At 42.2% G+C, this 24,279-nt stretch overlaps 1 non-coding gene across 1 annotated transcript; it reads right to left on the minus strand.

The window, feature by feature from the left end:
* Positions 1 to 4,984: 4,984 nt before the first annotated feature.
* Positions 4,985 to 5,103, minus strand: LOC145405200 (5S ribosomal RNA). The gene has a single exon (XR_013898300.1). It is a non-coding gene; the product is annotated as a 5S ribosomal RNA (ribosomal RNA).
* Positions 5,104 to 24,279: the final 19,176 nt, after the last annotated feature.

Here is a 24,279-nt window from a genome sequence, read left to right on the forward strand (position 1 = left end):
ATGCACATTGAGTTGAAGAGTTTCTGAATGAAGTCTGTTTTTTCATAATACCAGTTCTTTAATATTTACTGGGCGGCTTTAGTTACCGTGGGTGAGGAAACCATATTCGTATACAAAGTACTTTGTGCTGAATATCATTTATCGTTATTATGTGCATTTATAGTATTCAGATTAAAATCAAAATTCCAGAAACATACTGCACAGTATATTAGAATTTCCCATTTACTGAAATGTACTCGTATTATTGGTTGAATTTAAAAACCAATAGGCATCAGCATAATAGCTTTCAGCTGTAAATGCCATTAGAATTATTACCGTACCGTGCGGTGATGTAATTTCCTTTTCATCGGGTCCTCACACCGAAGCGTGGAGAGCTGCTGTATTTCCTCCTTTCCTGTCTTCCAAACATTGTTTCAGCGTGGTGCCATGCATCTGTTATTATACCAGCTGGCTTTAAACTTGACACAGTTGTTCTTTAGGTCAGTAGCCCTTGACACCTTTGCTTTGGTTTAATCCTTTCATGGTGATTATGGGTCAAACGTCAAACCATATAAACACAATTATGAGATCGTGTGTTCATGTACAACCACGAGCAAAAGTTCACCGACAGCCCCTGGCAGACATATGTGTCCAAACATAGCCCATAGAAGGGACAGTGCCCGTCCACCAGCGTGATGGAGAAGGGAGGAGAGGGAGAGGGAGGCAAAAAGACAGGGGAGGGAAAAAGCCTGTGGCAATGGTAAGTGCCACACATAGGGTGTATTATTATTAATACTATTATTATTATTATTATTATTATTATTTATTAATGAGATAAGTATAAGTATGAAGGACGTAATCCAACAATATCCCTTAGAAAACGGCTGGCATCTTTTGTATTTTTTCTAACATTCTAGACGATTTTTTTTTTTTTTTTTTTTTTTTTTTTTTTTTTTGCGTGAGTGGCAGTAATACTTAATGTCTACCAACAGTAAAATTTATTCTCCCACATTTCACTCTCCTATTCTGAACCATGTAGTTATATGCTTCCCAAATACCACCAAACTAGGCATTGCCCTTCACGTTTTTACCTTGCTACAATAACTCCTTGTTCCCCCTTTCTCTCTCTGCCCATCCTTGTCTCTTAATTTACGTTCTTCTACCTCGCAGTCTGCCTTCACATGACCTGACACGATTCAATTAATTTTGTAGTTCTCTAACCTGATGTGAATTTTCTTGTGGCCTCTTTGATCGTTTGGATCAAATTCAAACCGTTGAATATGGGTTACTAGACTTTATCAAATCTTTAGCCGTCGGACATCACTAGTGCTTCCGTCTAAAAGAAAAATCGCCTGGAATTAGTCAGAAAAAAATACAAAAGATGACTGCCGTTTTCTAAAGGCTAACGCGGGATTACTTCCTTCTTTCTTATGATAATAATAATGATGATGATAATAATAATAATAAAACACCTGATATGTGGCCCTTACCATCGCCACAGGCTCTCTCCCTCCCCTGTCTTGATGCCTCCCATTCCTTCCCCCGTCTTGTTGCCTCCCATTCACTCCCCCGTCTTGTTGCCTCCCATTCCTTCCCCTGTCTTGATGCCTCCCATTCCCTCCCCCGTCTTGTTGCCTCCCATTCACTCCCCCGTCTTGTTGCCTCCCATTCCCTCCCCCGTCTTGTTGCCTCCCATTCCCTCCCCCGTCTTGTTGCCTCCCATTCACTCCCCCGTCTTGTTGCCTCCCATTCCCTCCCCCGTCTTGTTGCCTCCCATTCCCTCCCCCGTCTTGTTGCCTCCCTTTCCCTCCCCCGTCTTGTTGCCTCCCATTCCCTCCCCCGTCTTGTTGCCTCCCATTCCCTCCCCCGTCTTGTTGCCTCCCATTCCCTCCCCCGTCTTGTTGCCTCCCTTTCCCTCCCCCGTCTTGTTGCCTCCCTCTCCCTCCCCCGTCTTGTTGCCTCCCATTCCCTCCCCCGTCTTGTTGCCTCCCATTCCCTCCCCCGTCTTGTTGCCTCCCTTTCCCTCCCCCGTCTTGTTGCCTCCCTTTCCCTCCCCCGTCTTGTTGCCTCCCATTCCCTCCCCCGTCTTGTTGCCTCCCTTTCCCTCCCCCGTCTTGTTGCCTCCCTTTCCCTCCCCCGTCTTGTTGCCTCCCATTCCCTCCCCCGTCTTGTTGCCTCCCTTTCCCTCCCCCGTCTTGTTGCCTCCCTCTCCCTCGCCCGTCTTGTTGCCTCCCATTCCCTCCCCCGTCTTGTTGCCTCCCTTTCCCTCCCCCGTCTTGTTGCCTCCCTCTCCCTCCCCCGTCTTGTTGCCTCCCATTCCCTACCCGGTCTTGTTGCCTCCCAGTCCCTCACCCGTCTTGTTGCCTCCCATTCCCTCCCCCGTCTTGTTGCCTCCCATTCCCTCCCCCGTCTTGTTGCCTCCCATTCCCTCCCCCGTCTTGTTGCCTCCCATTCCCTCCCCCGTCTTGTTGCCTCCCTCTCCCTCCCCCGTCTTGTTGCCTCCCATTCCCTCCCCCGTCCTGTTGCCTCCCATTCCCTCCCCCGTCTTGTTACCTCCCTCTTCCTTCCCTGCCTTGTTGCCTCCCTCTCCCTCCCCCGTCTTGTTGCCTCCCTCTTCCTTCCCTGCCTTGTTGCCTCCCTCTACCTCCTCCGTCTTGCTGCCTCCCTCTCCCTCCCCCGTCTTGTTGCCTCCCTCTCCCTTCTCTTTCTTGTTGCCTCCCTCTCACTCCCCTGTCTTGTTGCCTCCCTCTCCCTTCCCCTCTCCGTCTCCTTCCTTCTCCCTTACTCTGGTTGACGAGCACTGCGCTCTGTATGGGCTATGTTTGGAAACATATGACTGCCAGGGACTGTCGGCGAACTTTTGCTCGTGGGTGTACGTTATGTTCATCATCATGGTATTTTGTACAAAAGCGTATCATTGTACTGTAACTGTGTGAAGTCTGTCTTGCATTCATTTGGGAATGTTGGTATAATTGTTTGTGTAATAAATTCTGTGGTGGATAGGGACACTCATCATCCACTCACTCAGTGTAGGGATGCCGTATGGTCACTACACACTGAGTGACAAGCGAAATGGTTTCCTGTGCCCAGAGAACCATTTACTACGCTAGGTGATAACCACGTAACTGGGGTTTTTGGCCGGGTTAAGTGTCCCCTAGATTCCCTTGTCTAAAATCACTTAATCATGGTAAATGTTTCGGAGGGCCCAATACCTGCCCCGGACTCCAGCCAAATAAGCAGATTCGCATGGCCATGTGGAATGTGAGAGGTGTGAATAAGGAGAACAAAAGGGTGGAAGTGGTGAATGTGTTCTAGAGTGCGAGATATGCCATGATGGTACCGGTATAGTATGAAACAAAGATGAAAGAGTGTGAAGTGGAGGAGTGGGAGGGTGTGAAATGTGTAAGATCGGGCTTGAATGGGCGAGGAAGATGCAAGGAAGGAGTTGCTTTGTTGATGAATGAGGTGTGGCAGAGTGGAATGAAAGATTACAAATGTGTCAGCTCGAGATGTATGTATGTCAAGTTCAAGTTTGAGAAGGTGAAAGTGGCTGTGATCGTAGCGTATGCACCGTATGATGACAGGAGTGAGAGAAAGACAGGTTTTAGGACGAGCTGGATGGAGCAGTGGGAGAAATGCCCAGGAGCTATAAAGTGATCGTAATGGGTGATATGAATGGAAGATTAGGCACTGGTCCTGAGGATAACGTAATGGGTTGTAATGGAGTACCAGGAGAAAATGATAATGGGAAGCGACTGAAGGATATGTGTTAGGAAAGGAGGTTGTGCATTTGTAATTCGTATTTCAAACACAAAGATGCATATATATAAATATATAGAGGGAACGGGGATCGTGTTGAAAGGAGCCTGATTGATCACGTGCTCGTAGCGAGGTCAGTGCTGGGAAGGGATGCTGATACGAGGGCCGTGAGTGGACGATCTGAAGCTCTGTCAGATCATATGATTGTGGTATGCAAGATCATGCTGAGAAGAGTGAGGTGGACCAGGAGAGAGAGGAGTAGTCAGGGAGAAAGACTGAAAGTCAAGAAGCTGAGGATCAAAGAACTGGCAGATGAATACAGGACCAAAGTAGGGGAGGAGTTAGAATCAGTGAATTGGAATGACATGGATCTGGACAGCCTGTGGAATGCATATAGGGATTGCTTAGTTAGGAATGCTGAATGATGATGATGATGAATATGATCTGTAACTCCTTAAGTTGTCAGTTTACCAGACACAGACATTGACGTGATGTCTCAGTGAATATCAGCGCATGCATTTTTATATGTTTTAGGTAATTCATCCTCGTATGGTGCACTGACTCATTCAAGATGTGTTTCAGCAGGAAACCGTGATCTGCTGCTTTACGCTTGTGTCAGTCATCCTTCAGAATGTTTGAATATTATTAACAGAATACTCGGTACCATAGCTAACTTAATAGCTACACGATACGCACCAACCTTCCTTCATGTAAAGCACAGCTAAATGCTACTGATTACTCAAAATATCTGTAGAAGAATTTTTCATTTCCACGTTTTCTTTCTTCAGGACTGAAGGAGATTATTGATCATGTCGTCCGGCGCAGGAGATAATTTTGCCAGTCGTGAAATTTGCTTTTTTAATGATTATGGTGAAGCGAACTGATATCGGGTTACGTGAATTTCGGAGAATTCTTAGGGCCGTTCAGGGATGCCAACCATCAGTACCAGTGCCGCACACTACGGTACAATGAAGTGAGACTGGATTACGAATTAATTTGAGTCAGTAGGGACTTATGAGCTTCTGATAATCATTTGCAGGTATCATGGGTTCCATTGACGATGACTCATATTGAATTTCCAAGTTCTTATCTTGCAGGCAGTAAATCGTGTGTCAGCCTGTCATATTCATTCATTGCCAGACGCCATGTATCCGAAACGGGGTGCCCAAGGGCTTAGAGTTAATTGTTTTATAGGGAGGGGCACTAATCCTCCACCAACCTCACTTGACACGTAGGGAGAACGTTATGCCAACAGCATCTGGTGTTCCCAGGCGGTCACCCATCCAAGTACTAACCAGACCCAACGTTGCTTAACTTCGCTGATCGGACGGGAAGCGGTGTACTCAACGTGGTATGCCCGCCTGTCATATACGTCCTAAAAAAAAAAAAGCATCTGTAGTTAGGGCCTAGATGGATGTTGAAAATCTGGAATCCCACACGCGTTCTTTGTTTTTACTTCAAACAAGAGGCTGGAGAGGGACGCACTCACGAGGTGACACCTATATAATCGAGAGGAAGATGTACCCGATTATACAAACGTCCCTCAGCTCCCTCCCAATCCCCTGAGAGAAGGATGGTGGACTGCAGGAGAGTAGTAGCTTCAGCTTGCATTCCACTGGGTTCGCATTCAGATAAACCTGGGGCTACAACAACAACAACTGCTGCCGCCGCCGCCGCCATAAACTAGAGTGTGTATTTGGTAGTCTGTGGTTGTAGGGTGGACGCAGGTGGAAGTGTAGCCACCGTCTCAGGCATCCTGCAGTTTCTACAGTCCTCGCTATATTTTTGGAGTACCTTGAGTTTCATATTTCTGTCTGAGTCTCTTAAGCATTGTGCACCTTTAGTTGCGTCACTCGCTTTTTCTTAATGGAGTCTGTTTCTCATGTTCACTCCAGATAGGTCCCTCCATAGCTGAGTAAATCATCTGACGTTAACCAGAATAAAAATCTCATGGGGCTGAAGGAACTAACTCTTTGACTGCCAGGAGCACTCTTAGCTGGACGGGAGTATCTGATGTTAGTTTAGATGAACTACCAGTACCCGTAATTGTCGTCATAGCGAAAGAGTTCATTGAGATTGGCTTAGATTCGTATTTAGCATTTTTTTTTTTTTTTTAATAGCTTTCTGGGCTATTTTTTTCTTACTGGGGCTCATTTTTAGCTTTCTGACAACTAGGAGTTTTCTGATCTGTACAGAATCGTATGGTGTCATTTCCAATAATATACCTTTGTGTGTTCATAAAAGTGTGAGGGTTAACTCCTTTCCTATTAGGACTAAGGCAAATAAAGTCATTTGGCGGTACGACGAATAAAGTCATTCTGAAGGGGTACGAGACCATTTCTATTATTATCCATGCGAGATTTGCCTCTTAGGTTAGGCTAAATAAAATACAGTGATAGCACACGGGTGTTCCTCATTCATATTAATGATCTTGTCTGCCACCCACAATCCCATCCACTCATATGCAGATGACTCAGCGCTTCACATTTCCTTTACACTTAATCACCCATTGACAAAGTTTGATATCTTTAGCTCCCAACTCAGCACAGCAATCTCCATAAATCAAGACTTATCTAGGAACACTGGATGGGGTCAAAAGAATAGTCTCATTTAATACCAGGAAAACCAAATATATCCAGTTTACGTTATAATAGACTTGTATTGCCAGATTTCCACATTACCTTCAATGCAGCCAATATTCCTCTCCCCAACAATATTGAAATTCTTGGTATTTCGCTTAACAGCACCCTCAGCTGGATCTCTCACGTCAGATTACTCCCCAAAACCCCCTCAAAGAAACTTTCATTATTGACTGATTCTTTACTGACGAGCAGTTATCTCACGTTAGATTGCTTGCCAAAACCCCCTGAAAGAAACCTTAATTATTAGTAATTATTCATTACCAACGAGTAGTTTGTCATAATTTACTAGTCATTTGCACTCCCAGCTTGAATATTGCTCATCCTTGTGGAGTGGATGCGTGAAGGTTGCAGTAAAACAACTTCCACCATGCTACACGGGCGCTTATGACTTGACTGTCACTCCGCCATATTGCAGAACTTCTGCCTGCAAGAAAACCTTTATTCCCCGAACCGCTTCTGTTTGGAATTCGCTTCCCCGGAATGGTTTCCCTCCAAACTTCAACCCACAGAAGTTCAATTTCAGTTGTTATTATTATTATTATTTTTTTTTATGGATGGATGACACCTGTAGTCCGGTGTATGGAATTTTGTCTGTATATAATTTGTTTTCGTTGCTTTGTTTATCTCTGGTTAAAAAAAAGGGGGAGGGGGGGACGCTGTGACAGTGCCCGCTATGACAGGTCAGTATACCGTCACACAGCGTTTTATGCACTCCGGCAGTCACCAGCCATTTCCTATTGCTGCTTCCAATCACATTGGGACTGGATTCAGTCTTTTGAATATGATCATGTAAGAATTATACGAACATATGAGAATGCTTGAAAAGCGCATTTGAGAACGGTGTTGGGCGAGGTATGCTGCAACAATATCTGGTCGACTTGGAGCTGTCAGGAGTAGGCATATGAAGAATGATGGAACATAGCCAGTACCTCCATATATACCCTAGTTTTTTTTTTTTTTTCCCCTATCGACCATTGAGGCCGGAGCCTCTGGTCATTAAGGCAAATATATATATATATATGTATATATATTGACACACACACACATATATATATATATATATATATATATATATATATATATATATATACACACACACACATACATACATACACACACACACACATCCATGCATATGAACATACACACTTTCATGCACACGTACAAATGTATATAATAATTTTTATTTTATTATTTTTTGTAGTTTTATTTTTATTATTTTTATTTATTTTTTATATTTTTAACCTTATATTACTTATAATCAAAAATACCTAATCTAAAGACCCTAAAACTAACCACCTAAATTGCTAACCTATACTAAATCCTAAGAGACAAATAACTATTCCTACACTAATGTTAAAAAAGCCTCGACCAAGAGAACACCATCGACTGCAGATATGTAATGCCTTTCTACATTACATACCTGCACTCATCACCTGGTGACTGTCAGTCGAGGCACAACCTAATATAGGGGACATCAATATATGAAAGGGAACCAGACGAGTCAGGAACATTTCCATATACGTCAGCTGTTGTCCCTAATTAGAATAACTTAAGCAAGATAGTATGATGTATTTACATAATTTGTACAAAAAAAAGAAGAACCTCGCCCAGCAGAATATACCCTAGTGGGGTGAGTAGGATATATATATTGCATAGAGAGAGAGAGAGAGAGAGAGAGAGAGAGAGAGAGAGAGAGAGAGAGAGAATTAGGGCCGTTCCCAGTCATAACAAGGATCTTGCTGTAAGAGCAAGACATGAGAGGGTGTGTGTGTGTGTGTGTGTTTCCATGTCTTGGAAACAATACATCTTGATCCACTTCCACCGGGCGCTTGTGTTTTATCTCCTTTCAGTATGATGGCGTTTTATCACTGTTAGTACCGTTTGAAGATTAGTAATAATAATAATAATAATAATATAATAATAATAATAAATGTAATTGTTGCTGTTATATAAGAATAAATGTAATTGTTGCTGTTGTTGTCATGGTGCTTGAAGCTCTCTTACGTGACTTCAGAAATGTACTTCCATGGGAGTTGTTGTATGCTGATGACTTGGTGTTGAATGCAGAATATGAATGAGAGGCGTAGGAAAGATTTGGGACATGGAGAGACGGCATCACACATCCCTGTCGCAGCCCCACTCTCACGGGAAACCAATCACTCGTAGTATTTCCCACTCTTACACATGCGTTACTATTTACATAAAAACTCTTCACCCCTTTAACCTACCATCAAGTCCATACAATCTTAAAACAGTCCACAAAGCCTCCCAATTGATTCTATCATACGCTTTCTCTAAATCCATGAATGCCCCAAACACATCCTTGCCTTTCGCTAAATACTTTTCACACACTTGTCTCACAGCAAACACCTGATCCACGCATCCTCTCCCTCTCCTAAAGCCACACTGCTTATCACCAATCACTCCCACTGTACCCTCTCTTAACTCTCATAATTAACACTCTACCATACACCTTTCCTACAACACTCAAGAGACTTATACCCCTAAAGCTAGTACATTCATACGTATCACCCTTGCCTTTATACAACGGGACCACACAAGCACTTGCCCAGTCAGTTGGCACCATACATTTAACAAAGCACACATTCAGCAATCTTACTAACCAGTCAACAATAGTCACTCCACCACCCTTCAGGCATTCCACAGCACACCCATCCATACCCACAGCTTTCCTTGTTTTCATCTCCTTTACTGCCTTCTCCACTTTCTCCTTCGTGATCAAAGAATCATTCAACTCTCCCAACACATTTATTCCTTTCACCCTTCCATCCGCCACAATCGCAGCCGCTCTTTCCTCCTCTACATTTAACAATCCTTCAAAATACTCTGCCCATCACTTCCGTACTGCATCCATCTCAGTTAACATCCTTCCATCCTCTGCTTTTACTCGCTCTTCCTTCCCAGACTCACCCTTTCACACCCTTTTCACCTCCTTCCAGAACATTTTCTTATTCTGTTGAAAATTCTCAGTCAGCCGCCTACCCCACCTCTCATCTGCTGCCACTTTAGCATCACGCACAGCCCTTCTCGCCCTATTCCTCTTTTCCTTATACCTCTCATATGACACCTCATCCTTCCTTTGCAGCCACACTTTATATGCACGTCTCTTCTCAGCCACAGCCATACTTCCTCGCACCTCCATTCACTTCCTTTTCTTACACCACCACCCACACGTCTCACACCACACACCTCTTCTGCATGCCCCACCACAGCAGTCTTAAACAACTGCCATTCCTCCTCCACACTGCCATTTTCCTGATCTTTCACTGTGTTCCACTCATCTTTCAATTTCTCCTGATACTCTATCATTTTCTCTCTTTTATCCAACTCACTCACTTTCAAAACCTCCCTACCACACCTAACCCTCCTAGCTCTCACCCACCTCTTACCTACTCTTAACTTTCCCTTCACCAGGTAGTGGTCAGACATACCTCCACCCTCCCCTCTCAGAACTCTCACATCCAACAATCTTCCTATTACATTTCTGGACACAACCACATAGTCCATCAAAGCTCGATCAACAACCCTTCCACCCTCCTGTCTCACCCATGTATACTTATAAATATCTTTCTTTTCAAACAGCTTAATTCCAATCACCATCTCTCGCTCAGTGCACATCCCTATCATTCGTTCCCCATTTTCATTTCTTCAGGCACACCATGCATACCAACTACACCTTCAACTGCTACATTTCCCACTCTAGCATTCAGATCTCCCAGCATTACCACATTCACATTCGCTCCAAAACTCTGCAGACACTCATGAACATCATTCCAGAAGGACTCACTCTCTTCCTCATCCTTTTCACTACCAGGCCCATATGCACTCACAAACACCCACAACTCACGTTCAAATTTCGCTTTTACCCACATCAGTCTCGATGACACCTCCTTCCATTCAGTCACACACTGCTGTGCTTCCGGACTCACCAACAAGGCCACACCTTCTCTTGCCCTTCCTCTATCAACACCTGACAATCTTCCATTTACACTTCCAAACATAGACTCACCCTTCCCTTTCATCTTCGTTTCACTTAAAGCTAACACATCCAACTTTCTTCTCACAAACATTCTCCCAGTCTCCTCCCTTTTAGCCGCAATCGTACTACATCCACTCACATTCATAGACCCAATCTTCAGGGTACGGGGATAACTCAATCCCCCATCCCTTTCTCTGGCTTGTCTTTTTTTAGGAACTAAAAAACAGAGGAGGGGGTCCCTAGTCCCCTCACCCCGCCCCTTTTAGTCGCCTTTTACGACACGCAGGGAATACGGTGGCAGTATTTTTCCTAACACAACCTGGCCGCAGAGTAGTAGTACCACTCCAAATATATATATATATATATATATATATATATATATATATATATATATATATATATATATATATATATATATATATATATATATATATATGTATATATATATATATATATATATATATATATATATATATATATATTTATATGTATCAATCAATCAGTCATTTCCTGTGGCACCCTCGAGGATGCATAGGGCCTCGATGAACTCACACCACCACATCCTATCTTGTGCTAACTCCTCAAGATCTCCCCAACACTCATCTCCAGCTTCCCGTCTCATTGTCCTCACCCACGTCTCTTTTGGCCTTCCTCTACCTCTCCTACCAAGTACCACCCACCCTGGTGTACCTCGTGCTATTCCCTGTCTCCTATACACATGTCCGAGCCACTTCCATCGTGAGAACCTAACATATTCATCGACCGGCTGCACTCCCGTTATTTCTCTAATTCTACTATTTGGTATCCTTTCCCACCACTTAACTCCTAATATTCTTCTAAGTGCTTTTTTTTTTTCAAACACCAAGAATTTATTTTCCATAGTCACTGTGCTGTACCAAGACTCGTGTCCATAAATTAAGATACTCCTAACCATTACCCTATAAAGTTTGATTTTTGTATGCACAGAAAAATTGTTATTATTCCAAATATTTTTAAGCATTCCCATTGCCTGATTAGCCTTCTTTAACCTTTCCTCGAATTCAAAGTTCAAAGAACCATCCTTGGCTAAATAAGTACCTAAATATTTAAACCTATCAACTTGCTTTACAACCATACCTCCAATTACACATTCCTGCGCATTTTCCATATTCATATTGATTATTTCAGTTTTTCCACAATTAATAACCAAACCCACCTTGCGACCTTCACTCACCAAACAGTCCAACACTCTCAGCATCTCTTCTGGCCCATCACAAATCAAAACTATATCATCTACATAATCTAAATCCAAAAGTTTCCTGTTCTCTCCTCAAAGTATACCTGCACCGGTTTCTGTTCCAACGCGTTTCATAATGTAATCAATGACCAATATAAATAGTAAAGGCGATAGAACACCACCTTGAATTACTCCGGACTTGACTTCAAACGAATCACTCAGACAACCATCAACCATCACTTTAAAAAATGTGTCCTCATGCATGTTTATAATGACCCCCACAAACTCCTCTGGTATTCCATAATGTCTCGTGATCTTCCCCATAGTCTCTCTCGAAACACTATCAAAAGCCTTTTCAAAATCAACAAAACGAAGACTTAACGGTACTCTCATTTCATTAACTTGCTGCATCAAATGCCTAACTATAAAGATCTGATAATTGCAACCACGTCCCTTTCTAAAACCAGCCTGTTCATCCCTCAGAATACCCCCAACCACCGGCTCCAACCTATTTAACAACACTACTGAAAACTTTCAAAGCTATCGGTGACAAAGAGATTCCCCTCCAATTACCACATTCACTCAGGTCTCCCTTCTTCGGAACTTTAACAATTACACCATTCTTCCAAACTGATGGTAGTAACCCCGTCTCCCATATCTTATAGAATAGCTTGGTCAAGATCATATATATATATATATATATATATATATATATATATATATATATATATATATATATATATAATTATACACACACACACACACCTAGCCTGGTGGTTTAGTGGATAATTAAAGGTGCTTCAATCGGATTGAGCCTGTGTAGGTTTATATCCAAGGGGTAGTTGGGGTTTATTGCTCATGTAATGCCACTCAGAGTGAGTGAGGCTGGTTACTCATCTTAAATGTCAGGACCAACTTGCCTAGCCCCAGGTTCCTACGCTTCTCTGTGAGGCGACATGGGATTGGATGATGGATATATATATATATGATCTTGGATGGCGATGCTAAGTAGTGTTAAGGATCTGTACGGAGAAAGGTGAGTTGGGTCCTTGTTTGGTTTAAGTAGCTGTAGTGATAATTGTTCCATATTCCCCAATACTGGGAATGGAGCAGTGTGCATATGAATACTTGCTGATGTTTGTGAAGGCTTGAATGTCGTTGTTCTAAATGTTTCAGGTTCAGGGTACTGATGCTTTCTGTCCCTGTACTTGTGTTTTTTGTTTCTATTTCTGCACTTGCAGTGTGTTTTGTTCTGTACTTGTAGTGTGTTAGTCTGTTTTGAGATGAAGGGAGGTTACGTTGTGGTCGAGTGGAAAGGACTGCCTGTGTAGATTTTTTTTATTTCTTATTTTACCAGTGCATGTTGATGAATATGACATGTGCTAGTGTAGTGGTTCACAATTATGTTTGGTCGTTCATTGTTGGAAGGCATGTACTGGGTGTAGGAGGTTATGCAGCATGGGTCTTGGAGGTGCTTGTGTGTGATTTAGTGATGCTGTTAAGCGTTTCCTAGAGCCGGGAAGGGTTTGTGGGGTGGTTGAGTGTTGTTACACAGGCTTTCCATTTTGTTTTGATGGTGTTGATTTGTTGTCAGTTTCGTTGTTTACTTACTGGAGCCTTGTGATGGTGTCATTTGCATGTATGTGGGAGGGGGGGGGGAGTTGTCTTGGAGTCGTGTTGTTTTATGAGGCAAGCAATCTCCGGTGTAAAGTTTAGGTTGTCGTGTCTTCCCTTACCTCATAGAGAGTATGTTTCCCGGTTAGGCTAAGTATGATTTGTTAAGGCTACCAGTATGCTTGTCAGGCCTGGTGATGGGAGGGTTGTTAGAGTGACAAAGTACAAAACGCAAAACGATTATAATCAACAGTTAGGAAGGCATGTTTAGCTATAGCATAAGTTTATCTTGCCGATTAATTAAGATTTTGATAAATTGGAACCAAGCACGTTTCAGTAAACGCCCAATGCTAGTTTGGTCACCTTGTTTGCTTATTCGGTAGGATAAATGCGAACAGAAACAACACTTGTAGTAACTCCTCCTCCTTACCCTTATCATCATCACCATCATCATCATCATCATTATCAGTCACCTATCATCATCATCATTATCAGTCATCATTATTTGGCTCTAGATTTCGAAGATACCCTCAGAACCCTTTTGGTCAAATGTTTGTAGTCATAAATCTGGACAAGTTAAGGACCCAGTGGCTATATTAGACAAATGGAAGCAGCCTTAAATGTCAAGCCTGGATTTCTCAGTACCCATACCGCCACCTGAAGAGTCATTTAGCGCTCGTTATTTACGGTACCTGATGCTTGCCGATCTTACAGAACCTGACGACCTACTACTACGCCAACCTGTCCTAACAACCTCAATCAGTCCATCCTTAAACTACACCAACCTGACCTAACTTAACCTATCTAACGACTTTCCTATCCAAACCTAACTTGACCAACCCCAACCTAACATAAATTTACCTAATTTTGTCTACTCCAGCTTATCCTAACCGAACCGAACGACCTGTCCCAACCTAAACTATCCTAATGATATTCCAACCAAACCTAACCTAACCTACCTCTCCACAACCTAACTTAATTTACCCCACCAAACCTAACACAGAATTACGACCTACGCTACCGTACTAACATACCGCTAACATAACCTGCTCCAACCTAACCAAGCCTGTCTTCTTACTTGCAAGAAACACACCTCGCACACCTGTGGCAGTTGATGGTAAATCGTAGGGCGGTGTGTGTGTGTGTGTGTGTGTGTGTGTGTGTGTGTGTGTGTGTGTGTGTGTGTGTGTGTGTGCCGGGGGATGGCGAGGTTCTTTGCATAGTTGCAGTGACCAGCAGTGTGAGGCGCCATCGTGTTGTTGCAGTTGCCACGTCACCAGTGTTGGGGCAATTACATACCCTTAGTGTTGAAAGTGATCAGTAATCTGGTGACTCGTGTTTACTGAAATTTGAGTCCTACTTCCAGCCAGCACCACGGTCCTCCTAAGACGTTGAGGGTGAGTGACCAAGCGTGGCAGGCCACTCTGTGGCAGACATGGGTCAGCAACCTGGGAGTTTTGGGTACGGGCTTAGAGTGGTTAGAACGCCACAGTTCGAGTGATGGTCTTGCATAGGTTAAACCCACACGAGGTGACTGGAGGTTTTTCGGCCGTGTAATGCAACAAGAAGATTGGGCTTGTCGTATCCTTAGTTATACTGTAAAACGGTAGCTCAGCATCAGATCCCTGCACCTTGAAGTGGGTAAAACGGGATTGCTTAGGGGTTGATCATCTGTCAAGGACACAGCTGAATGATTTGTTACCGTGGCCAGGGAACAGAAGGGCAGAATTACTGAGGGTTTGGGTTCCGAAGTCGGTAGTTTAGGCTACATAGGTAATATACTGGGTGAGGAGGATCCGTTGGTGTGAACAAGATTAAGGTGTAAGAATCCGTCACTTATGAGTAATGTAAAGTGGACCCTTCAACACGGGAGGCCGCCATCTAGGCATTATAAACCTTGCATTACAGCTCAGCAGGGTGGATGGATTATGGTGGGTGGTCGATGAGGTCGATGGTTCAGCCATGTTGCTGGGATCTTATGTACCACGACCCCTGCCTGACCCGTCACTGATCCGGTTTACACGCATCATAACCACGGTCCATTATATACGGTAGCCCAGGAGTGATGTAGGAGTGGTTCATAGTAGGCCAACGGTGTGGTGAGCAATGATGACGACCTTGGTGATTACGTCATGCCACCCACTGATGTGACATTGGGAGGCGGGGTATCCAGGGCTCAACCATTCCACCAACGCGAGACAAATCTCAATGTAACTGAAGCCATGGCTCACACCGGTGTCGATTACATTAGATGTTAATGAACATGATAATCACATCACAGGTTATGTTTAAGCAAAATAAGTAAATAAACTTATCTCGCTGGTACATGAAACGTGAATCTTGTAAAAAAAATGAGATAGAAGAGCTGCAGTGTGGCATTATTCAGTACGCCATTATAAAACCACAACACCCTTCCTCGCCATGGACAGAGGGATCACACTCGTCATAAGTATGATGCAGACGCTGCCTCAGAAATACAGTATAGCCTACATCATACAACTCGTGATGTAACTAATTGTCAACAGTAACAGTTGAGGTGCCGGACCGTGCACATTGGGATGAAACTGAAGTACTGTAGCAGGAGTATACAATGGTATAATAAGGTTGAAGAATGAGAAGGCAGCAGGTGTGGACGAGGTATGGCCTAAGCAGAAATGTTAAATTGCACTGGTCACTACCGTCATCTAAGGGGTCATCTGTGCAGCTTCCCCACTCGTGTTCAGACCCAGTATGGTCATCATCACTCTCCTTATTGTTGGGGAAGAGTTCAGCTCTGTTTTTAGGGGTTGTAAGGCACTGGCATGAGCGCTGAGGGCGGCGGTGCAAAGGGAGTGCTGGTCTTGAGGGGAGCGAAAATCGGATGTCCACTCATGACTGTGTCACACGCTGTATACTGACAGCCTGAGTGGTTTGGAGGATAGAGCAGGGTAGGTCAGTGTCAACATCTCCCAGACCGTTCGCTTCCCAAAATTGTTCGCAGTTGTTCGTTGCTGGCGGCCATTTAAGGGTTAATAGTGCACAGGGTTAAGAGAGAGACCGAAACGAGAGGGATGGAAAAGGGACCGAGCTGGTGAGAGATGGAATACAATTATGAGAGGCCAAAATGAGAGACAGAAAGGAAACTGAAACTAATGAAAAGTGAAATGGGATTATGTGAGAGATTGCAGCAACCGAGATGGAAAAGAGAGTGAGGGTTGTGACGGGTGGTGATGGATGAAACAGATAGGTGGAAATAGGGAAGATAGGAATTAGAGTGACGCAGCCGAGAGAAGGAATAGGACTGTGAGGGAGGTCAACACGAGGTGGATGAAAAGGGAGTGAGTGAAGTGGGTGGTGAATGGCGAGGATTGGAAGAGTCATGAGAGGTGAATATGAGAGATGGAAAATAAAGTGCAACTGGTGGTAGACTCTGGGGGATGGACTGAGGTGAATAAGAGAGTTGGAAAAGAAAGTAGAGATGGAAATTTTAGAGAGGGCCATGGAACAGTTACGAGAAGTCGGTAAAGATGAGGAATAAGGAGGGAGGGAAGGATATTATTAGAGGTCAAAATAAGAAAGGGATGGAAGAGGAAGTAAGTTTGTGATAGATGGAACGGGGATGGAAAAGAGGGTGAGGTTGGTAAGAGATGGAATAGGGTATGAGGGAGGTCAGAAGAGATGAGGAATGCGGAAGGAAGGAAGGATGTTATGAGAGAGGGGTCAAAATGTGAAGGATGGAAAGGGTGAGTGGGTTTGAATAAAGCAGGTGATGGATGGAAAAAAATAGAATGACGAAGGAGTGAAGCTGGAAGAGTTTTATTGGAAAAGTCAATAGAGGCGAGGGATAAAGAAGGAGGGATGTGAGAGAGAGATGGAAAAGGGAGTCACTGAGTGAGTGGAGTGATGGATGTTGAGGTACGGACTATTTCAAGAGATTAGGTGTGCTGTGCCGACTCCGTGCCTTCGTTGCCCCTGCACTGTTGTTGACTTTATACACGGGGTTTATTGCCCCTGTGTAGAGTATAACTCACAGGTGTGGGAAGGCTTCTCTCATACAACTCTTCTTTACAAGGTGGATTCAAAGTCTTTTTGTCACATTAACTCTCCTCCTTTTACTGGCTCCCTTCAACTTCTGTCTCTTCGCTGCATTGTTGCATCTTTATCTCTTTCCTGTCGGTACTTCAATGATCACTGCTTCTCTGAACTGTCTGCTTGCATCCTTCCACCACTTCGGCGGGCGCGTAGCACCTGTCTAACAGCAAACTCTCATCCCTTTTCTGTCCAACTCTCTAATGTAAGAGTTAGGCTAGCTGTCACTCCCAGTCCTTCATGTATGCAACAGGTCAGCTCTGGAACTGTCTCCCTCTGTCTGTATTTCCTACTACCTACGATCCCCAGTCTTTCAAAAGGTGTGTGTCCAGGCATATCAAAATGAATGAATCTTGAATTTGGCTCTCTGTTATCTTGTTTTTGTTTTTTCTTGGAGGGAACAATTTGCGGACTCCCGACCTTTGGTTCCTTCTTCCTTGGATTTAAAAAAAAAAAAAAAAAAAAAAAAAAAAAAAAAAAAAAAAAAAAGGGGGGAGGGGGCGGGAGCACTGTGGTGCTTGCTAACCAGTGAATGAAATCTCTGCAGACCGTTTCACAGTATTCTGGGTGTGTCTGTGAGCTGGCAAGTCTGAAAGTAGTTTAGGCAGTATCGATAAGAGTAGAATGATTGTGGTTATTGAGAGAGAAGTAGCTACGATGTCAAAATGAATATCTGGCATAAAGGAGAGAGCGACAGTTGTCGTTGAGAGAGAGAGAGAGAGGGAGAGAGCATATACCAGTTCAGTCAAATGACAGGACACCTTCAGCTGCTTTCATGTGCCTCACTTGCCAAGCAAGTAAATGTAAGCAAGTCTGCTTTTTTAATTGTATGACTGCTTTTCCCGAACAGTGTGTGTTAAAGCAGCTGTACAGATCATGAATTATTAGGACACCTATGTGTGTTAAACCATTCTACACAAATCAAGAATTACTAGGATACCTATGTGCATTAAACCAGCAATATGAATCATGAATTACTAGGACATTTATGTGCTTTAAACTAGCCATACAAAGCACTGTTTTAGTACTGCTGTGTAAAGCAAGCTTGGCAAAAGGGAATACAAACTACAAGAGATAAAACTGTATGTACCAGTTAAAGTAAGGGATGTGGTGATGAAAGTGTGGTTTGTAAGAGAAAGCCATGATGTAGAACCAGCCAATATAGCATCATCATAATAATATAAATCTATATATATTGCCAGACGCCATAATCCCCTAAGGGGTGGCCACAAACAAATCCCCTCCATGTCTCCCTGTCCCCCGCCATTCCACCGCTCTGCCCCCAGCTCACACCCCCCACTATCATATACAGTACCTCTCCACTCCATCCCTCCATCTCATCCTTGACCCTCCTTCCTCTTCCCCCACCCCTCCACCTCACATACACTCTCCTTGTCAATCTCTCACACTGCATATGACCAAACCACTTCAGTGTATTTCCCCTAACGCTTACTATCACATCCACATACTCACCACAACGTTTCTTCACTTCCTCATTTATCAGGCTGTCTTTCCATGTGACAACATGCTTCTCTCAAATAACTCATTTCCACTGCTCTCTTGACTTCTGTCCCACCAACAAAGGTCAAGCTTCACTTCCATACTTTAGAGTTGGTATCACAATACTGTCATGCAGCAACTTTTTCAGTTCCTTTCTCACTTCCGTGTTTCCTATCACTCCTTCAAAGAACCAGCAACCTTTCTTTCTTTCGCGTTGTACCCTTTCAAGCAGTTCGTAATAATAATAATAATAATAATAATAATACCCAGGGGTTGTTCTTTCATCGTTTTACTCATGCAGTAACAGCATAATGAATAAACTACTAATACTGTATAGTAGCAGTTGTAAGTAGTGTAATAATGAGACAAACCTATGCTGTTATTTAGAGAATAAACAAACAATGATGTACACTTAACGAAATGATGAGGTGGCATAATACATAGTAGTCAGCTCCCACCCCACTGTTTGAAGAAGACATTAGATTCTACTTCCCACAGTGGCATTTGTTATTATTGTGTACTGTACTGGGTTTAATCAGTATATTGCAGATCTGTGCAGTCATTCTTCACTATGCGATAGTCATTCATAAGAGGAATAAGCAGTACTGTGTATGCTTATTAACCATGATATAAATTTTCACGGCAAGGGACAGATTTGGAGCATTTATGGTACCAGATTTGCAATTACAGGACATAAGTACAGTACAGTAGCTATTGTGTTTTAATGAGTGCTTTACTGGATTTCTGTTCTCTTTTTCAATGTGTACATGTTTTTATATTGATACTAGTTTCTTAAAACATTCTCAGTACATTGGCTTTCATCAGCAGTGACACATGGATTTTGTGTAAATATTTTAGAGCATTTGGTGCTATAAATCTGCTTGGTGTTAGATGTGCTCGCATCACCCAAGAGGTTTGTACTGTGTGATAGGATGAGAAGATTGCCATATTTGAACATTTATCATGATACTCTGTAGCCACTTAAATGGCTATTGGGTATATTTTCTAATTTTTTTTTTTTTGTCTCTTGCAGATTGAATTGTACTGGACTCAAGAAGACATTGCGAAAATAGAGAACTTATAAGAAGAGTGTTAAAATGTAAATGCAGTCATGTTGTGTCTATTTTGTGATTTATTCAGTGTTTGTGATTTTATTTTACAGGGAACTGTACAGAACAGTACTTGAAAAGATATTTATGATGTCAAAAACAAAAAAGAAAAAAGTGGATGTGTGAATGTTTAAATGATGACAGTTCAAGTTTCTGCAAGTGGAGTGATCTTGGCTTGTTCTAGGCTTGCACGTCAGCTGACTATGAGCAGCGCTGGGGGAAGCAAGATGGGCGAACTACCAATGATCCCTGCCACTGAGGCCAGCATGGAAGACCCCAAGGTTGGTCTGCCAGTGGCCCAGTGCGAGGAACCTAAAGGTGAGAAACCAAAGAACATCTCAAAGTCAGGTTTGACTTTGAGTGTTTCTGGGAAACTCAAGGAAGCTGAAATTCTAAGGACTCCCCGAAATGAGACTCGTATGGAGAGTTTAGAATCTAACCTAACCTTTGCTAAGAGTGAACAGCGTGATGCAAATAAATCAGTGATTCAGTGTAGCAGGACCAGTGTGTTAAGTTTAGTGCCTGCTTCAGCTCCAAGCAGCACAGACAAGCAAAAGAAGACTGACTGTCCAGTTACCAAAATTGTGAAGAGCTCAAGTGAATTGGTGCCTGGAGGGAATATAAGTAACACTGAGGAGTTTAAAAACAAAGCACCAACAGTGATTAGAACTGAGACCTTTGTGAAGGATGGACAACAAGAATGTGACAGGAGAAAATCAGTAGCCACATCTAGAACAGAGAGCTTAAAGTCAGACCTGAATCTCAGTAACATCAAGGAATCCACTAATTGTGCATCAGTAACAGTGTTCAAGAATACTACCGATAGTGAAGAGTCAAAACGAAACCAAACTCTGAATAATTCCAAAGAACCAAAAGAAAGTGAATCATGTATGGTATTGGATGAGTTAAAATCAAATGAACTTACAGATAACAGTGAGCAGCCTAAAACTGATTATTCAGAAAGTGTAAAGACCACTGATCTGCTGAAGTCTGATCCAGTTACAAAAAACACAGTGGAACCAAGAGTGAATGAAACATCTGTGACTAAAATGAACAAGACTGTAATAGAAGGTCTGGAAGTGGGGAAAGTGCTAAATGAATCCGAGATTCTTGAAAGTGATGAAATTCCTGTAATTTCAATGGATGATGGGAGCTTAGAGGAGTTAAAGTTAAGTGTTCATTATCCACCCAAACCAAAAAGAAGAATCAAGTGTAAAGGAAAGCCAAAGTCCGCCAAGTCGAAACAAACATCGAGATCTAGGAAAGGCAAAGGCAAAGGCAAAAGTGTTGAAGACGACTATTTTATCATTGCTAGTGATGTTGACATGTCAAAAATAAAGCTCCCAATCATAAAACTGCAAAGATTGGAACCAAATAAATTCAAAAGACTACAGGATCTGGCAGAATTAGGTATAAATCCATCCTCTGCCAAGGTGTTCCGCAAGCAGCTGCAACGCTTCGAGAAGAACAAAAGACGTCGCTACCTTAGGAGTTTGGGCTTTTATAAATATCCAAAGCCCAAGAAAGAAAAGGGGATAAATAATTCTGAGGACACTGGCACTGATAACCTCGAAGAGGAGAAGAAAGATGGTGAGAAGACTGTCCCTGCGAATGGCTCTTTCTCAGGTAAGCCTTGATCATAGAGTTTTGTATGATCCTAGTTTTATTTGATTTATAATATAGCCAGTCCTCATTATAAGTTGGGGATTTGTTCCAAAATATAACTTTCTCCTTACAACATACCGTACTAAAATATCTCTCTCTCTCCATCTTTAATGAGTTGCAGTAAAAGAGTATCACTTGAATATGATGGTAGTCAGGATGACTGCTATGAAAAGGGTGTTGAGTGGTAATATTTTCTTTTTCCTCCATTGAGCAAAAATGAAAGAAGCTGCAATAGAATGAAAAACTGGGCCAGATTATAGTAAAAAAGTATAGTACCAGTAGTGTATATTGCGGAAAGTAGCAGGTCGGTTTCATAGGTAACAATGAAACTGTAATGGGCACGTTTTCTTTCCTTTTTAAAGACTTGGCAGCAAAATGGAGTGTCAGAAGAGCAACTTATAATGGAGGACCTGTTGTGTTTCTTAAGCCCTTCATTACAATGGCATGAAATTTAATTCATTTTTAGTCAGACTGTTTTATGTTTGGAAAGACCTCTAATAGTGGATTGGGTTGAAGGTCTCCAAAAACCCATTCATTATGAAAGGTATCATGTCAAACTAAATACAGTGATCTTGCAGTACCTTAGTAAAAAAAAAAAGTAAGGTACATCATGGTAGTGAAGAGGTTAAACATAAGCTATCTGTGTTGTCATCAGACATGGGGTAATAGTAATATGTAATAGTAATAGCAGTAGACTATTTTACAGGGTTTTTAAAGTAATAATAATAGTAATAGATCACAAGTTCCTGGCAGTAATAGTAATTGTAATAATAATAGAAGGCAAAGTAATAGATAATTGTATATTACTTTCCCATTACAGACACTTCTTTAATACCGTTTACCACAATCAATAAAAACAGCCTTCTCACCTTGGTTACCTGTTGGCTGCTCTCCAAGCTGCAGGTACACCACAGGAGACTGTGCAGAATGGAGAGTGGTCAACAGGCCATCAGGTGATCTAGACACACTTGTGCATTCAGTGGAACAGCCTCCCAATGATAATGAAAATAAAAACCAGTTTCAATTTAATTAATACCGTTATCATAAATAATATATTAATAGTAATAGTAATACTAATAGATGACCAAGTAATAGTAATAGATGACCACCAAGTAATTATAATAGTAATATAATAGAGAGCAATTGAAATTAATAGTAATAGTAATAGAAACCCAGTAATAGACCCCATGTCTGGTTGTCATCTCAACTGCAATTAAACAAGAACCAGTTTTGGCCAGCCAAAGTGAGCTCAAGGTAAGTGTCTGTGTGTGGTAAGTACCGGGCATGTGATAGGTTGTGCCACATTCCAGTGTGGATTCACAAACCACTTATAGCCAGTTCACTCTTGTAATTCAAATAGTTATTTGTGAGGAGAACAAGAGACAGGTAGGTTCCGCAATCCTTTCCATGTTCTTCAAACAGAAAACTTACACAACTCGCATTAATTTTCCTCTTGTAGTTATGCTTTGTTTGCAGGAGAAATAAGGAACCCCTGAGGACGCACTTTCCTTCTGTGCCCTGGGGGGGGGGGAGAAGTAATATATAAAAATTGGTTGTGGGTGGGAATTGATCCTAAGTTTGTTATGAGTCTGGTGCCAGCTTTTGTGTCCACTTCCGTAAGATGTTCAGCAGTGTCCAGAGAGAGGTCTGATACACTGCTTAGCCTATACAGAAATTAGTAGTCTAAAATATTCCAACATCCTTTCTCTTAACAAACAGTGGATACCGTACTGGAAATTGGTAGCAAGGGAGCAATAATAGGTATTCTGTAAATTACCGGGAAGGTCGTATCAGAAAAGAACATTAAACGAAGACGACTCACAATGGAGGACTCCCATTTTAAGTTGAAGTATCATATTATATTCCAGTCCTTACAGCCTCAGATCAAAGCCCATTACTCTGTTTTTCTTCAGGTATTTATTTATATACTATTGGCATGTTTCTGCTAATGACACATTGTTACTTCAGGTGTTATAAACATCAGTCAGCTCGTATGGACTGACTCAGAAACTAAATTATCAGCAAGTTCAGCATTGATCAGCCATTCTGCAGAAGCTAGCATTAACTTTTTGCAACAGCATATATTCAGGAATAATTTTTCAACACATGAGTATTCTGTATTGGTACGTAACTTGCAATAACAACAGCTTGAAAAGATTTTCAGTGTTACAACAGTTGACCTTATCTGCCTCATTATTCAGCACAAACTACTTTCGAACATTTTAAACATTCAGTAGTTGACTGTTACAACTTTTCAACTGCTTAAACGTTCAGTAGCTACCCTTGAACAGTAGCATCACTAGCGAACTTATCGAAATACTACGTTTGACAAACAACACAACTGATCCCCCCCCCCTTTTTTTTTTTACGTGATACTGTCTAGTAGAGTTTTATAATGTTATGTTGATTTTCATTTACTTTGAATTACAAGATGAATTATTGATGTGTAAAATATGAATGCCCAGGAGTATTTATCTGTATGAGAACTATCGCATGCGTTGTTGATGTGTAAAAAAAAAAAAAAATAATAATAATAATAATCCATGTCTTATTAAATCTGGAGCAAAGACCGATTTTCGTAACGTTTGAGAGAGAGAGAGAGAGAGAGAGAGAGAGAGAGAGTTGTATCAGTATATGTTTGAGAAAAATAGTGTCGGATTTGAAGCTATTGAATTTAAGAAACCAATTACCGGTTAATGTGAAGGTTTAATTGGAGAGAGAGGA

The sequence above is a fragment of the Coenobita brevimanus genome, chromosome 65, assembly GCF_032717465.1.
Source record: "Coenobita brevimanus isolate Jiangsu-jjx chromosome 65, ASM3271746v2, whole genome shotgun sequence".
In the NCBI taxonomy this organism is placed as follows: domain Eukaryota; kingdom Metazoa; phylum Arthropoda; class Malacostraca; order Decapoda; family Coenobitidae; genus Coenobita; species Coenobita brevimanus.